Source organism: Pristiophorus japonicus, chromosome 17 (assembly GCF_044704955.1).
Source record: "Pristiophorus japonicus isolate sPriJap1 chromosome 17, sPriJap1.hap1, whole genome shotgun sequence".
In the NCBI taxonomy this organism is placed as follows: Eukaryota; Metazoa; Chordata; class Chondrichthyes; family Pristiophoridae; genus Pristiophorus; species Pristiophorus japonicus.
The window spans coordinates 82,229,481-82,248,193 of NC_091993.1; the positions used below are offsets into that span (position 1 = coordinate 82,229,481).

The 18,713-nt window shown below is 44.8% G+C and overlaps 1 protein-coding gene across 3 annotated transcripts in view; it reads left to right on the forward strand.

Moving 5' to 3' along the window:
• Nucleotides 1-18,713, forward strand: part of def6a (DEF6 guanine nucleotide exchange factor a) — a 182,749-nt gene that overhangs the window by 101,635 nt on the left and 62,401 nt on the right. The window lies entirely within an intron of this gene.

The following is an 18,713-nucleotide window of genomic DNA, read 5'->3' on the forward strand; positions in this document are numbered from 1 at the left end:
TAAGCTGCATTATCAGAAATAGGACGATACTAGAATTAAATCTGGATGTTAAAACAAAAGCAATCCTGTTAAGTAAAAACGGATGAAGACCTTTGTTGTGCAACCCGACAGTAATATAATTTCTTTATAAAAGAGAATGGCATTGTTCTGCTTCTAATATCTGGGATATTTTATTCTCTCAGGCCTGAGAATACTTTGTGGTTTTGATTCTTTAAAGCTAACATTTATTACAAATATACACTTGGGAGCAGTGGTTTACGCAAAATAAGCCACAATATCGTGAATGCTATAGCTCCCTTGTGCTTACACAGTTCCTCTGTTACATGTCTGGAGTCACTCAGTTGTTTGCAGTTGCCGCCAATTCTCGTGGTGTTCTTAGTCATATTTTAGAGATTAATATATCTGAACATTTTCACTAATTAAATTTGATTTTGAGATTTGATTTATATGATTTCCATTACATTCATTCATTCTTGGTAAATTGGGTGGCGGAGGTTCCAAGTATCACAGGTATCAGCCGTACACTGTAAAACATCCCGGACAAGTCATGACAGGTCACTGTGTGGGATTCATGTCTGAGCTTTTGTGTTTGTTCCTGGGAGTGGCAGATTTCAGAGTCAGTGCGAGTTTGAGCTTATATGCTGACATGATTAAAATGCATACTTCTGCCTCGGGAGCATCGTCCACTTTGACCCGTCCTCTCCCCACCACCGTTACATCCCTAATCCTCAACTCTCAGGAACTCTCTCCCAAAACCACTTCTCCTCACTACCACCTTCAAAAGCCTCTAAAAGTTCCCACTTCAACCGTTCCTTTGCTCCCCATGCCCCTCCCTCAAGATCTTCATTTTCTTGCTTGATGCCCATCTTTCGCTTTGTAAAGCACTGAGACGCACAAATGTAAACTGTTCACATGGGGTGCAGAGTCATAAGCTATTACAGCACTGGCTCAGGACACATTTTTAGATTGAAACGAGACTGAAGGATAGGATGAGAAGGAAGAGAGTAAGAGTGATTTTTTTTTAAAAGGACAGGATTGTTTGGGTTAAATGACCTTTCATAGAATCTTACAACACAGAAAGAGGCCATTGTGCCGTGCCAGCTCTTTTGACATGTTCCTACAAATTCGTATGTTATATTTACTGCTGAAACAATTAGAGCACTGAAATTGTTGTAAACTCTGATATGCTCATAAATTTGGACTATTAGTTATTCAGAACATGTGTTTGTACACAAATTTCTCATTCCTATCACATGTTTTTTTAATACATTATTTCCAGTCTTATATCATCTTACGACAATAACCAGCTATAAGACATGCATCTAAAGTCACTCCATGTACTGTTTATTACTCTGCTTTGCCCTACATCAAAACAATTACTTCATAGTTGTATGTGCTCTTATGTTCATGATTGTTTAATCAGCTCCACAAATATATAGTTATATAATAAATAATAGAGGTGAATTCACTTGCGAAATGTTCCTAACTGTTGTGGGCACGAGTGCGTATCATTCAAAATTGACGTCAGCGCCAATTAACACATCCCTATAGCTATAAACCACCATCATTTGGGAGGTATTCAAAGCATCCAGGCTCAGTGGTAACACTCTCATCTCGACGTCAGAAGGTCGTGGGTTCAATTCCAGAGACTTGAGCACATAATCTAGGCTGGCACCTCAGTGCATACTGAGGGAGTGATGGACTGTTGGAGGTGCTGCCTTTCAGATGAGACGTTAAACCGAGGCCCCAACTGGATTTTCAGGTGAACGTAAAAGATCTCACAGCACGATTCAAAAAAGAGCAAGGGAGTTATTCCGGTGTCCTGCATTATTTATTCCTCAATCAACATCTAAAACTGATTATTTATATATTGCTGCATATGGAAACTTACTGTGCACATATTGTCTGTCGCTTTTCTCACATTTCAACATGACGTAATACTTCCTGGCCTCCTACATTGCAACAGTGACTACACTTCAAAATAACTTCTTGGTTGTAAAATGATTGGGATATTCTAAGATCGTGAAAGGCTCTCTATAAATGCAAGACTTTCTTTCAACTCTCTCTGTCTGTATCCAAACACTCTCTCCAAATCTCTCTTGATGATGTTCATATTTTCCTGTGGTGGCATGCTGATATTGGGTGTTCAGTTTGTGGGAAAACCGCTATTAGCCCACATGCTACCACTGCACATTACAGCTTGCCATGGAGTTACCCAGGGTTATCTATCCCACAAGGAGAATTAGAGGAATAAACACTTTTGAATTATGTTCATGTAAAATGGCCTGGGAGCAGGACTCTTGGTCTCCCTATTGTAGGCATATTTGTACATGTCTTGGACTTTGCATTAACCAGAACAAGCAAACTAAAATATAATACAGCACATTAATTTCTAGGAAAAACAGCCATTTTTAAATTCATTGTCTAGTGTTAAGGGTAGTGAGAACTAATCTTGTTTTTAAGAAGCTATGACATTACGAAGTTTAATCAAATTATGACAGTTAGGGTGGTGCATATGGAATTATTTCCAATTTTGTTTCTGTCTCCAGCAGAGTCGGCATGGTTTTATGAAAGGGAAATCATGTTTGACAAATTTGCTGGAGTTCTTTGAGGATGTAACGAACAGGGTGGATAAGGGGGAATCTGTGGATGTGGCGTATTTGGATTTCAAGAAGGCATTCGATAAGGTGCCACATAAAAGGTTACTGCACAAGATAAAAGCTCACAGGGTTGGGGGTAATATACTAGATTACCTTGGATAGAAGATTGGCTAACTAACAGAAAATAGAGAGTCGGGATAATTCTCAGTTCATTCTCGGGTTGGCAAACGGTAACTAGTGGGGTGCTGCAGGGATCGGTGCTGGGGCCTCAACTATTTCCAATCTATATTAATGACTTGGATGAAGGGACCGAGTGTAATGTAGCCAAGTTTGCTGATGATACAAAGATGGGTGGGAAAGCAAATTCTGAGGAGGACACAAAAAATCTGCGAAGAGATATAGACAGGCTAAGTGAGGGGGCAAACATTTGGCAGATGGAGTATAATGTGGGGAAGTGTGAGGTTATTCACTTTGGCAGGAAAAATAAAATAAAAAGCAAATTATTTAAATGGAGAGAGGTTACAAAATGCTGTAATACAGAGGGACCTGGAGGTCCTTGTGCATGAAACACCAAAGTTAGTATGCAGGTACAGCAAGTAATCAGGAAAGCAAATGGAATGTTGGCCTTTATTGCAAGGGGGATGGAATAGAAAAGTAGGGAAGTCCTGCTACAACTGTATAGGGTATTGTTGAGACCACACCTGGAGTACTGCGTTCAGTTTTGGTCTCCTTATTTAAGGAGGTATATACTTGCATTGGAGGCAGTTCAGAGAAGGTTCACTAAGTTGATTCCTGAGATGAAGGGGTTGACTTATGAAGAAAGGTTGAGCAGGTTGGACCTATACTCATTGGAGTTTAAAAGAACGAGAGATGATCATATTGAAACATGATACTGAGGGGGCTCAACACGATAAATGCTGAGAGGATGTTTCCCCTTGTGACGGAATCTAGAACTAGGGGGTACAGTTTCAGAATAAGGGGTCACCCATTTAGAACTGAGATGAGGAGGAATTTCTTATCAGAGGGTCGTAAATCTGTGGAATTATCTGCCCCAGAGAACAGTGGAGACTGGGTCATTGAATATATTTAAGGTGGAGATAGACAGCTTTTTGAGCGATAAGGGAATGAAGGGTTTGGAAAGCAGTGACAGGATCAGTCCAAGTCAGCATGGATTTATGAAAGGGAAATCATGCTTGATGAATCTTCTGGAATTTTTTGAGGATGTAACTAGCAGAGTGGACAAGGGAGAACCAGTGGATGTGGTGTATTTGGACTTTCAAAAGGCTTTTGACAAGGTCCCACACAAGAGATTGATGTGAAAAATCAAAGCACATGGTATTGGGGGTAATGTACTGACGTGATTAGAGAACTGGTTGGCAGACAGGAAGCAGAGAGTGGGGATAAACGGGTCCTTTTCAGAATGGCAGGCAGTGACTAGTGGAGTGCCACAAGGCTCAGTGCTGGGACCCCAGCTCTTTACAATATACATTAACGATTTAGATGAAGGAATTAAGTGTAATATCTCCAAGTTTGCAGATGACACTAAATTGGGTGGTGGTGTGAGCTGTGAGGAGGATGCTAAGAGGCTGCAGGGTGACTTGGATAGGTTAGGTGATTGGGCAAATGCATGGCAGATGCAGTATAATGTGGATAATTGTGAGGTTATCCATTTTGGGGGCAAAAGCACGAAGGCAGAATATTATCTGAATGGCGGCAGATTAGGAAAAGGGGAGGTGCAACGAGACCTGGGTGTCATGGTTTATCAGTCACTGAAAGTGGGCATGCAGGTACAGCAGGCGGTGAAGAAGGCAAATGATATGTTGGCCTTCATAGCTAGGGGATTTGAGTATAGGAGCAGGGAGGTCTTACTGCAGTTGTACAGGGCCTTGGTGAGGCCCCACCTGGAATATTGTGTACAGTTTTGGTCTCCTAATCTGAGGAAGGACGTTCTTGCTATTGAGGGAGTGCAGCGAAGGTTCACCAGACTGATTCCAGAGATGGCTGGGCTGTCATATGAGGAGAGACTGGATCAACTGGGCCTTTATTCACTGGCGTTTAGAAGGATGAGAGGGGATCTCATAGAAACATATAAGATTCTGACGGGACTGGACAGGTTAGATGCGGGAAGAATATTCTCAATGTTGGGGAAGTCCAGAACCAGGGGACATAGTCTTAGGATAAGGGGTAGGCCATTTGGGACTGAGATGAGGAGAAACTTCTTCACTCAGAGAGTTGTTGACCTGTGGAATTCCCTGCCGCAGAGAGTTGTTGATGTCAGTTCATTGGATATATTCAAGAGGGAGTTAGATATGGCCCTTATGGTTAAGGGGATCAAGGGGTATGGAGAGAAAGCAGGAAAGGGGTACTGAAGGAATGATCAGCCATGATCTTATTGAATGGCGGTGCAGGCACGAAGGGCCGAATGGCCTACTCCTGCACCTATTTTCTATGTTTCTATGTTTCTATGGAGCCAGGGGCATCTGTGAACAGGGAAAGCAACAGTGATGCTCTTCAACCAATCAGATTGCAGTATCCTCACTGAGATGCACAGAGTCCAAACCAGGAAATATAAATTAGATTTAAATGATATACAGAAAGCAAAATAAAGATTGGGAAAGAAAGATCGGATTAAGAAAGAGATATAAAAAGACAGACGGAAAACATTTTTTTTTAACTCTCCAACACTAATTAAATTCTGAAGGAGTGAGACTCCACACTTCTAAAATCAAGTTTTCTGGGGAAAAGAGATTATTTAGCAGTAATTATGACTGATCATGCCATTAAAAATTCACTTACACCTGAACGCACCAGCCCTAACTTTTTCTGGCGTCTTTAGTGGGTAACTAGTGAGTAGGTACATCAACGTCACGCCCTTGCGTTGATTTAAATGGCAAGGCTATCAGCGACGTACTGGTGTAGTGCAGCCTGTGGAGGAGCAGGGAAAATCAAACTGCAACTTCTAGATTTCGGTGTTTAACTGTGCAGGTCCACGTGCCAGAAGTTGCTGTCAGATTTACTCCCTAATAACAGTGAGTGCTGTTAACCTCACCATTATTCTCAATGCAAAATTGGGGCCATTATCTCTACATTTCTTCTCCTTTTCTGTATATTGGAATATGTGATGGAAAAGAGCTTGTTGACCAGCTGTGGCATTTGTAACCACTGTCTGTAGTTCTGCGGTACTAGAAAAGTGATCACAATGCTGAGGATGTTGACCTTTCCACCAAGTAAATTAGATGGCTGATTCCCTGCTGACACAGTAAGGGTGTACAGAATTATCTAACTTATTGGAAGTGGGCTCACTTGTAAGCAAACAAAAGATACATGTGTTCTGCATCTCAAAACTTAGAGCATATAACATCTATAGGACAAATCAAACAAGGCTACGATGTCATTTTTATCCCCACCCAAAATAGAGCTTTTTAATCGAGTAATGCCGCAACAAAACTGAATTTAGAATGAATTTTGTGCAAAAAAAACCCTGTATAATTTGATTTTATATCACTTGTAAAGAATACCATCTGTTTGAAAGTAAATAAAATTGCCATTATCCCCGACTGTTGATGTGAACACCAAGCTCGAGACTTTCTTCATAACTAAATGAACTCATTGCTCCTGAAGGGCTTCAGAAAGAAATTATTGCCCATCGTGCAACAGGGCATTGGCACCAGCACTTGTTGGGACATGTAGAATGCTAGGTTTCTTGTGCATCCTTCCATTCCTTTGACCCACCATTGGCAACGGTGTCTTCAGTCACCTAGGCCTCACACTCTGGACATCCTTTCCTAAACCCCAACCCCTCTCCACATCCCTCTCTCCTTTCTTTAAGACCCTCCTTAAAATCCACCTCTTTGAATAAGCTTTTAGTAATCCCTTCTAATATCTCCTTCTTTGGCTCCATTTTTGTCTGATTGTGCATCTGTAAGGTACACTGGGATGTTTTTCTACATTAAAGGTGGTATATAACTGCAAGTTGCTGTTGTTAATTAGGTTTTCCTCAGTGAAACTAGAAATACTTTATTTTTTAAACTGTATTTGCCTTACTCCTTGCAGCCTATACATGTTCCCATTGCAGTTTGGAGTACTGGGACACATCTCGTACATCAACATCTTGTCCAGGACCTGCTCTTATTGATGTGCTTTACCTTCTTGAGTCTTTGCAAACTTTCGTACAGCCAAGACTAATTAACCTCTGCACAGGGTGCTGCATGACGGCTTGCTCCCGTTCCGCCAACCCAGAGAACATGCAGTCCTACCTCATTATGGCTTCACTCACACATCATTTCTTCCAATATATTGATATGACTGACAGATCTCCTGTGTGCTCCTCCCAGCAGGTCAGAGGATACTCTGCTATACAACAGAAGCATTGTGCCATGTCACAGTGACATGCTAGCAACATGCAACCATGTGCAACTTAGTGCGTCCTTTTTAGACACAAGTGTAATTACTGGGTGTGTTAGAAGGTTCTTTGACAGATTCTCGGGTCAATTAAAGATCAGACTGGCTTTCTTTTCTTTATACTTTTTTTACGCGTTACTCCTGAAGTTAATTAGAAGGTATTTTCTGAAGAACTTTCCTCTAAATCGGAAAAGACTGTTTTTTCTCTCTCTCTTTAATAACTTTATTTTTTAAGTGTGATCGAGAAATTTAAGCAGGTGGCATTGGCATACCTGCACTTTGGGCACATCTCCGAATGTATATATGTGTTCCTGTAACACTTCCATCATGCTATTTTTGTCAAGTGCACCTGTAAAGCTTAAACTCACCTCTGATTTGAGTCTTCCTAGCTCCGCTCCCAAGACAGGGGTGCTGTGGCATGCTATTTTCCAGCACTCGACATGCCTGAAGCCTCTGCAAATTGGGCCTACTTACTGCCTGATGCTCTTTTTTGCTGCCCTCCCACTGCCCTGACCCCAGAGGTGATCTTTGCTGCCACCCAACTGATTCTCTCATGTAGGCACTCAGTGGCCCTTCACCCTCACCATTTGTTACTGCTGCCGGCTAGGGTTCGCAACCCTCCGCTTTGGGCAGGTGTCTTTTGGAGTGGTCGCTGATTGCATTGCGGGCAGTTACAGCAGGGGGAATGAAGGAGTGGCAAGTGTTTGTAGAAGGAAGTGACCGGATCCAGGAGAGGCGTGAGTCTGCGATCCAGAAGAGGCGAGGGCCCAGGGGCAGCACGGGCCAGCCCACACTGCGATATGTGTGGGCACTAGGTCCGTGCAGCAGAGCAGGTCTCCAGTTAGTCTTGGGTAATCCTTGCCACTGGACCAAAACCTAGCTCTGTCGAGCCCGTGTGGTGGCTGGTGTGCAACGGCCACCACACGTTAAAAAATCCAAGCACAGGCATCTTCCACCCTCCAAGATGTAGTTTGGGATCTGGAATATTAGGTCCTTCATTGAAACACCTGTGAACTCACTCCTTTTTAGCATGGAAGCAATTGATCCTCGCTTCGTGGGACCGCCTATGATGATGATGATTGGAGTGGGTGATTGGTCTCCCAGCTGCTGCTGCTGGTGACGCGGGTGTAAAGTATTTGTTCATGGGTTTCTTTGCTTAAAAATTCATAGCAACACATTGCTATTAATAACTAGTTGGTTTATTTGCAAAGGTTTAACAATCACACTCCACATTACCAGTTCATCCATCAGGCTCACAACCATCTGCCTCATTGTGGATCCCCTGAACCCAACTGGCTGGGGTTTTATTGAGTTTTGTGAACATCACGTGACTGGCTAAGCCACTCACAACTCATCAGCTCTACAAACCTGTGAGCATCCTCACAGGGGCATACATTACATCGGGAGATACAGTCCTTGTATATGCGCAGTTTATGCATGTACAGTACTCTGGCTGTCGTGGCTCGCAACCAAACCCCGCTGTCTGGGTCCTGCTGGTCAGACCGCTGTTCAGAACTTACCATTTCATTACCGTTTGTGAGGATGGCAGCATTGTGGCCAACAAAAGTCACCCGGAAACTCCAAGTCCTGAGAAAGCAACTGGGGGAGGGAGGGAGAGAGGGGGAGGGAGGGAGAGAGAGAGAGAGAGAGAGAGAGAGAGAGAGAAACACAAATGGGGAGAGAGAGTGAAGCAAAAAACTGGGGAGAGAAACAAACTGGTGGGGGGGAGGGGAAAGAGAGAGAAACATGAAGTGGGGGGGGGAGGGGAGGAAAGAGGCAAAAACTGGGGTTAGAGGGAGAAAGACAAACTGGGGGAGAGGGACAGAAACACAATCTGGTGTGAGAGATGGTTGGTCGGCCTGTGATGTGTGCTGTTGCATAATGTGTTTTGTTCTGGGAGTCGGGCAGCTTTGGTGCTTCTCTCTGAGGACTGAACCTCACCTTCCTGATGCTGGGCTTCAGCAGTGATGTGTGGGTGTCAGTGAATTGAATTAGGTTTTGTTGTGTCCATAAGCATTTTAGTAATGACTCCACGCAGCAAGGCATTGTACTTGAACTGTGGTGACCTTAGTCCATTTATTACAGCTCCTGAGTGAGGGTACAGTATGGTGAGCTCCCTTTTATACCTGGTTACCTGTCGTGTACAGGTGACCCCTAGGTCTCCACCAGTTGCACCCTCTGGTGGTACAAGCACAGTGTATATAGTGTGAAGATACATCCAGTAGTCTTATGTAACTGTACATTGAGTGTACAGGGTATATACTTATGTTATACATACACAACATCACTCTCCCCTAAGTTTTGCACCACTGGCCTTTGCATTGCATGCTCTGGTCCTAGACTTGAGTGCCCAAAGCCCTTGCACCTTGTCTATGCTTTGGCTTGGCTCTCTCCCTGTTGACCCCTAAGTCCTTATTGCCACAACATTGGGAAATTGTCAGCAATGGACAGTTAGAGGTTGCAGTGGAGGTTGAGTGGGTTCTGGGTGTGATCCATGTGTGTCCATGACTACATACATCCATCCCCCCCCCCCCATAAATAGACCATGTGTGTGGCTCAAAACCTGCATGTGAATACATGTTCAGAAAGAAAGAACAAAAAAAACATAGGATTAATTACATCACTGTTTAGTTTCTGCAGTAGTGGAACAAGTACATTTTATAGGTAAGGTACACACGTGGTATCACAGTCTTGCCCCTGGATTGTGTAGGTGCAGGTGGGTGAGGACGCTAGTTCCAGAGTAACCAGACTGTGTCTAGGTTGTCTGATGGCGACGCTGCGCCCCCTGCCAGCTGGGTGGGCTCGGATCGCTCACCTGGTTGAGTCTCAGGGCCTTTGCCGTTGCCTAGTGGTGGGAAGAGCCACAGGAGTGTGTGGCATCCCTGTCCTCCTTTGAGGTCTGCAGTGTCTCCCTGCTGCCCTTCAGTAATAGTGGGAGCCTGGTCATCCCAGGTCCCGTTCGGAGGGCTGGAGGGTGCTAGCCTCTTGCTCCCGGTACTGGCCCTGGTGGCCAGAGAGATAGAGCCGATCTGGGGCAGGGTACCAAAAGTTGTGCCTTTGCCGTCCACTGATTGTTGGCCCTGCAGCTGGTATGCTCCCTCTGTGTGTGGCCGTGCTCCCTGGGGCATCACATTGGTCCCGGAGGCGCAGGCTACATGACCGGGTAGCCCGCTGGACCTGGGTGCTTCTGACGGGAGGTTGTCCTTGGTTTTGTCGGCGTACATGTAGAACCCGGCATCGCACATCATTATTTCATTTACTGTTATAATACATTGGCTCCGACCGCAATCGCCCGACTCAACACGGTTAGTTACATTTACATACTTGCATTTGTCAATTACATCCTTTACATGTGTATTACCGGCATCGCTGTACAAAGAGTGGAACTGTCCCTTTAATTGTGATGGGTTGCCGGTCTCCTTTAAGAGGGCCTTGCAATCTTTACCCCAATCCGGTTCGCTGCTCGGCATCACATGTTACTCCATCAACGCTGTCCCTCGTGGTCTGGCCGCCGCCATCTTCACTTCAGGCGCTTCACCTCGTGGTGCGGGCGCCATCTTCTTTCTCTCCACGAGGTAGACTGCGGTGATCCTTTTTTCCCCAAGTTCTGCCACGGAAGCAGGGAAGTTACCTTCTGCACCAATTTTCTTTCTCCGGAGTCCTGCCATTGGAGCCCGGAAGGTGAAGTCGGGTACTTTGGGCTGGATCATCTCACTGTTGGGTTGAGCGGTCTGTGTCGTCTCCACGCAGTCGAGTTGAGCAGCTGGTTTCTCAGGTGTCGTGCTGGATCCAAATTCGGGGCCACGTAGGACGTCGATCGCTGGAGGCTGGAGGTTTTCCCAGCTCCAACGGATTTGTTTCATCCATCTTCTGCCTAGCAGTGTTGGATCATCACCAGCAACGATCCACAAAGGTAACTTGTGCATCGCGCCGCCATGGGACACCTGGACATCCATGCTGTCAACGACTGGGATGGTGTCATTTGTGTAAGTGAGCAGCTTCACTTGGATCGGGATAATTTTAGGTCGTTCAACTGGATTGTCCCACAGTTTCTCAAAGGCTGTCTGATTCATCAGCAATTGGCTCGCCCCTGTGTCCACCTCCATCGTGACTGGAACACCGTTGATTTCAACTTCCATTTTCAATGGAGAACTCTCGGTGGAGCAGGTAAACACTCCGTACACCTCAACGAGGGGCTGAGCTGCCTCATGGACTCTCTCTTCATCGTCGCTGGAGTCCGGATGAGCGGCCATCTCTTCATCGACTCGGTGAGTACAATTTCTCTTACACATTTGCTGGAGGTGGCCCTTCGTGTTACAGCCTTTGCAAGTATAGTCTTTGTAGCGGCACTGGTGGGCCCTGTGATTTCCTCCACAGTGCCAGCATGGGGTTAGCCGGTTGGCCTCATGTGGCGGACTCAGGGTTGCAGGACTCGGGGTTCTGTTCTCTCTACCCTGAAACAGACTACAAGCAGCAGCCTTGCCTCTAAAAGGCACCAGTCGGTTCACAGTACTTGCCAGGTTAGAGTCCTGAGGGCGAGTCATCCGCTTGGAATCGCAGGACGAGGCCATGAACGTCTGGCTCACGTTAATTGCCTTCTGCAGGGTGACCGTGGTGTCCGCAGAAAGCAACCTGTGGAGAAGGCCCTCATGGCCGATTTCAATAACGAAGATGTTCCGCAGCGCTTCGGTGATCGTCAAAATCACACGGTGCAGCCAATCATCTGAGGTTTGCAGCATATTTTGCGATTTCTTGGCCTTCGGGCCACTGCTGGGTGTAGAACCGGTGTCTGGCTGTGAGGATGCTCTCTTTAGGTTTGACCTGTTCCTGTATCATCGTTAGGCGCTCCGCATATGTTTTGGTTGTTGTCTTCGCTGGGGCTAGCAAGTCCCTGATGAGGTCATAGACGGTGGGCCCACAACTGCTGAGCAGGAGAGCACTGCACTTATAAGTCAGCGAGGTCAGGGTGTCTCCCACCAGGTCGTTCGCAATGAAAAAATGTTTGAGCCTTTCCACAAAGGCCTCCCAATCTTCCCTTACGGCGAATTGTTGAAAGGTGCCAAGGTTTGCCATTTTTCGCGTGGAAATTCGTAATCTCATCGCAAGTTGCTGTGTCCGTAAGCACTCTAGTAATGACTCCACAAGGCAATGTATTGTACTTGACCTGTGGTGACCTTAGTCCATTTATTACAGCTCCTGAGTGAGGGTACAGCATGGTGAGCTCCCTTTTATACCTGGTTACCTGTCGTGTACAGGTGACCCCTAGGTCTCCACCAGTTGCACCCTCTGGTGGTACAAACATAGTGTATACAGTGTAAAGATACATCCAGGGTGTGTACAGGGTATATACTTATGTTATGCATACACAACAGGTTTGGATTTATTAATTTTATAACTTGCTGTGCATTGTAAAAAGTCATAAAATTATACAAAACTTTAGTTACAAGTTACTGGTATCGATGTTTTTGTTGAATCAGTGATATTTACTTTCTCATTGCAGAAACTTCACAAGTAGTTTTTATTTAAACATTACTTATCTTTAAATCTTTCTGTTTTGTATTCTTTCTTTGATTTATAAATTATGTTATTCATCTCACTATAAAACACGAAGTCTAATTTTATTTGGAGCTTGGTGATATTAAGACACTTCGACACTTCGAACGTAACAACATTCCGTGGACAAATGTCACGTGATCAAACCTCATACAATTAAGCATCACACGAGCTGTGTCATGTGATCAAATGCCATGTGATCAAATGTCACATGAGCAAACCTCCAGGAATACGGCAAATCAGAGTAGGCAACCCTACTGCCAGCTGACCTGGTCATCTATCTGCCCACTTGTCCATTTCATTCCCATCCTGGCATCGAGTAAATGCAAAAAAGCAACAGGGAACTTGGCATTAAGTTGTTTGAGTTCATACTGTGCTTTTGTACTAAAAGTATGCCACATGCTGAAATAATGCCGTGGCCGGGATCGCAGTTTTTGGAGTTTTCTGTGATGGTGTGGAAGTGGAATTCCCAAAGTGACTTCCTTCTGACCCCTGAGTTCAGCAACCTTTTATTCAAAGTGCATTGTGTAATTCTGCTGTAATTGCCAACGTACAGATGGTAATCACATTATGACCACAGCACGCACTCTTGCAAAAGCCCTTTTGTAAAGCTACTGGGGATGAGGGGAATTCCAGCTTTCATGTCACCTCCGAATCTCTCCCTTCACACACTCCGCCCCTCGTAAGTACTCATGTCTTCCCAAACCCCTCCGCCCCCTCCCAACTCCTTCCGAATGCTTGCGCTCTACGTAACCAACTGCTGACCCACCTCTGGGGAAAACTTCCACATTTCACAGCGTTACTTTCTTGAAGAACATTTACTGCACTTTTACCAAGATAGCACTTTAAACAGTTCATAGCCACTTACGTAGGTCATTGCTATGAACTGGGCTTAAGTTATTTTCTCACTCTCACCACCGTTGCTCGCCCCAACCTCCCATCAGCAATCCTATTTCAATTGGCACTGTCTGTTGGGAGAATATTGTTGATTCTCAGCCAGACATAAGACGCAAAATTATCACAGCAACCTTTACGCCCTGTTGAGCATCAATTTGGAGCAGAATTGACACTAGCTGTGAAGAATCTTAAAGCACAGTGCCCTTGTAGAAGGATGGCAGAGAAGAGCAAAGGATTGAAATAGCATTAAAATTACATACACATTACTGGGTGTTCAAAGATGAATTACAGATTTGAGCCCAGCCCTAAGTTGATCTTGCCCACTCAAATGCCAAAACCAGACACAGAGACTCTGGTCATGACATTGCTATTTTGCACATGTGTGAGGCAGTACTTAATCTTTGATATCCATTTAATAAAATGGCAAATATGATTCAAGTTGAGGTGACTGTGGGTGAGCAATCCAATGATGGTGATTGTACATTATGTCACAGAAATTGCCCCACATTCAACATCTGTGGACAGACCTGGAACAACAATCTGCACCTTCTGGAACACAGTTTTCAGTTAATATTGGAAAGGGTGACAAATTGTCTCTGTGTAATTGTCTCTCAGAAAGGAATATATATTGTGGATTACTGAGCAGAATAATAACCTATGATTGGGACTGTATGTTCGCAACTGTTTCTTATTTTAGGCTAAATCTGTGAGAGGCGTGTCTCCTGCTCCCAGTGCAGAGGTGTCATGTTCCTTAATGCACTGTTGCCAAATAAGAGCTGAGCATGCTTTGCTTAGAATGCCTTCACTGAAAAATTCTTCAGTGGCAGAATAGATAACATTTAATGTTTAATTTGCATACTGAATACGTAGGTGCATCAGTTTATCCTTTAATAAATCATCATTGGCACCTTGTTAAAATAATTCTGAAAAACAATTTAGTTTTGAGTATTTTCCTCCTTACGTAACATTCTCGGTTTGTACATACTTGTGGTTTCCTGTACTGCTTGAAAAAAATAATACACATTCCTTTCTGCGTGGTCTCTGATGACAAAAACAGAGGGACTCGCGAGCTGCCAAGGTAAACATGTTTCTCCCCACCCACCCTCTCCTCACCTGTGCTGGGGTACGCCTCCACACAGGTGCCAGGTACCCACTACTGCCTCACCCAAGTCACCGTTCTGAATGTGTGAACCCTGAGTGCTGGTAGCCCATTAGTTTGTAGATGGGGGTGTGAAGGGGTATCGCAGCCCAGCCTGAACCTCCTTTCACCCGACAGCAGATGTGCGCACATTTACCAGCAATGGTCACTGGAGAGCAGTCAGGGGTGGGACCTCTGGCTGGTTACCTCTGTTCCCTCATAGCCCAAGGGCAGCGACCAAAGTGGGGTCATTTTCCAAGTTCATTGGTTCGTTGGGGGAGCCTCACCCGCCAGCTGAGCTTATCGGGAGATCGTGGATGTGACCCGCAGGCTGCAGTATGGACTCAGAAAATCAGTCTGCATATCTGAACAACACATTGACTTTACCAACAGAGCCACGGAGGTAAAGTTGAGTTAACAGTATATGACAGGAAGGAAAGAAGATGTTCAGTGTGATATAGTCTTACGACATCACTAACAAACACACTACACAAGTTGGCTCCAACACAGAAACTGTCATCATGTGACCTTGCCACATGACCCTTTATTATTTACATCGCTAGTTGCAGTACATCAGTAGTCCACTAGGTGGAGCAGTAGTCCACTAGGGGAGCTCTATTACATTCAGCCTAATTAGCTCCGCCCAGACGCTCACCCTGTCATTTAATTCAAACCCAAGTGGATGTTCTTTATCTCCCTGTCTTATTCCTATAGTTATTGAGTCACAAATATACTGTAGTGTTGCTTAAACTGAATAATTCTTCATCTGTTTTTCAATACCGTATATTGCATGTTTTAGAGAACAAAATTTTTGTCTGGTGGAATATCCAGATCAAGACATTTATACACTTGTCTACAAATCATTTTCAAAACTCACTTTGAAATCAAAAGTAATTTTGAAAGTTGAGAAAATAAATTCCTGTTTAAACAGCTTCTCTGTTTAATTATGACATGGGCACAAGATTGTTATTGAGGTGCCAAGTCCTGTATAACCCTCTGCTTTGGATTTGAACCAGCGATGCATTTTTTAAACCAGGTATGTGTGGAAACTGGTGCAGTTGTAACCAGCTGATACACGGGGTTGGGCAGTTACTCTGAAACCACACTTCCTGTAGCATTTAAGGCACTTAATTTGCTGCTGAGCAGCGCTTAAAAACTTTAATCCAGCCGTCATTACAGTGCTTAATGTACGTGCACATGCAGTGCGCATTTAATTGAAGTTTTAACATTTGAAGTTGCATGCAGTCATGTTAAACTGTCATCATTTTGACTGATGCTTCAGAAAGTCATGCTGTTTTGGTGAGGTCTTTTTAAAAGGGGGTAAAGGAAGAAATTCAACTTGCTTCTTGTGCGCTCTTCATCGAAACACATTATTTCAATAGGTAGCAATGAGTAATACATTTCATTATTCATTATAAAACTAGACTATGTAATGGGCTCTGTGCTTAAGACCATATTTCTGTCGAACTGAAAGATTGGGGAGGATTAAGCTGTTCATTTTCAAGAACAAAGGAGTGGAGACAACTTTATTGAAAATAGTTCACACAGCATCTGTGCTGGTACCTGGTGGAATGATCCATAGATGAAAACTTTACATCATCATCATAGGCAGTCCCTCGAAGTGAGGATGACTTGCTTCCACGCCAAAAAGGAATGAGTTCACAGGTGTTTCCATAATATTCCAGATCCCGAACTACATCTTGGAGGGTGGAAGATGCCTGTGCGTGGATTTTTTTAATGTGTGATGGCCGTTGCACACCAGCCACCACACGGGCTTGACGGAGCTAGGTCTTGGTCCAGTGGCAAGGGTTAACCAAGACGACTGGAGACCAGCTCTGCTGCACGGACTGAGCGCGCACACATATAGCAGTGTGGGCTGGCCCATGCTGCCCTTGGGCCCCTCACCTCTTCTGGGCCACAGACTCACGCATCTCCTGGGCCCCGGTCACTTCCTTCTACAAACTCTTGCCGCTCCTTCGTCCCTCCTGCTGTGCCTGCCCGCACTGCAATCAGCGACCTGACTTTGCAGCCGTCGCCCTCCTGCAGTGGTATGCTGCCACACGCTGCTCCCTCTGATGGGCCCGGCCTGCTGATGATCTTACAGGCTGGGTCCGAGCTGCACGCTGCTCCCTCTACTGCAGCCTTTCAATCACAGTAAATCCTCTTCAATTCACATAGATGTGAATTTTACATAGATGTGCTCATTATATCCTATAGAAATGTTTGAGTCTTTGAGTTCCTTCACCCTCCTGCCTTCAATTTTTTCCCCTCATTTACTGAAAGTGCTCCGTTACGTTGAGCTTCCACGAATGCTGGCTGCACTTTGATGTCTTGCCCGAAGATCTTGCCCGATAGCCACACGAGCATACTTTCCAAGGGGAATTACTGGATAGCAAATCACAAGCTGGAGTCCTGGCTCATTTTTTCCTTCTAAGAATGCTAAGTGCACCTGTAGCTCCCGTACCACGACCCAGACTGAAATCCGCTCACACTGCACAGTTTTATGGATCAGATCTGGGTCCTGTATGACAGTCCTGCACTGTCTGCGCTTACCAACTGACTCACTGGGGGAGCTATTTATTCTGATTTCAATTACAGGAGTAATTTCAATGTACTGATGTATTATAATAGACAGAAAATATTTGATTTAGCTGTTGTATAGTAGCTATTTTATTTATGAAGTGTGGGTGTGCCAGACCAGTGTGTGGTTGTTTTGCTCCTCACCTTTGTTTTTTATATTTGCTTCAGTCATTGCTCATGTTTGTAAACCATAAAAATATACCGAGTATTCAAGCTAAATGGAAAAATGTGAAATTATTTATCCTTAACACAAGTGATTTGAACGTGGTCCCCATGCTTGTATGAATGTCGTGTGTACATTCTGAAGATAATATGTATATTATAAACTGAATATACCATTATAAGCAGCAGGTGTATATTATAAACTATGGGGTCAGTGCTGACGTTTGTCAGGTGTCCATTCCCTGGAAAATCGGATGCAGAGGCCTGAGGCCTGCACCGTACCCATGGCAACCAGAACGTCCTAATGTGGGCAGCCAGCGTGAGTGGCACTGTGCGCAAGTCTCATTAGGCTCCTTAAAGATAGTAACACTCCGGGGGCCACCCCATTATGCATCAGGCACACCTGAGCAGTGATACAGTCCCTCAGCGCACCTTTAGAACAGGAACTGAAGGGGACACGCCAATTAAAAAGAAAACCCTCTATCCGTCCTGCCTGGTGCCCACCTCCAACATCCCAGGCATGGTGCCAACTCTGCCCAGTGCTCTGGGAAACCAGCAGCCCTTCACGGGGCCCCTGCAGCTCGATATTCTGCCCGTGGCGCTCCCAGCATGTCATGAACGGTGTGCCTGGACCGCCAGAAAAGTATTCAAATGATCCAGCATTATCGGGCAGGGTCAGCTCATTCCTGCTCAGTCACTCGGTGCCTAAACCGTGCTAGCACTGCTTGCGGGTCCATTCACTCAGCTTTAGTAGGAATATTTTCATAGAGTACAATAGCCCAAGAAGGAAAGTTTGCCCTTCTTAGTACATAATTGCATTCTGCTGAAGTCAATTTTCTGTTAGTTGGTTCCCTGTGTCCCTGGTTGATGTCACGATGCTGAAATTCCTGATCCGTCCATTTCCAATTGCAGCCCCCTCACTGTATTGAATGATTATATGATATACAGGAAATATTTTACATAACTCCATAAGGTTGTACAGCTAAAACACTCCCAGAAGGATTAAGACATCCCACTTTTTTTCAGCAGTTGGAAAGTGCACTCAACAACTGCTGTTGTTAATTGTATTTACATAGTTATAAATCAAACTGACCTTCATTTAGTGGGTTTTCATGGGCACCACCAGATTAAACATGCTCATGGTATTCCAACAACACCTTTGTGGTTGGATATCAAATAATACTGCCTGGCAGGAGTCCTGGAAAGAATCATGGGCTAGAATTTCCAACGGCTTACCGCCTGGTTTCTGGGCAGTATTGGCCATCGTGGGCGATAATCAGGTGAGCGAAAATTTCCCTTCCTGAGTAACGCCGTCGGTTTCGAGGTACCACTGGGAGTGGACCACCGGCGTGCACTGCCCACAGATCGCCATGATGCAATAT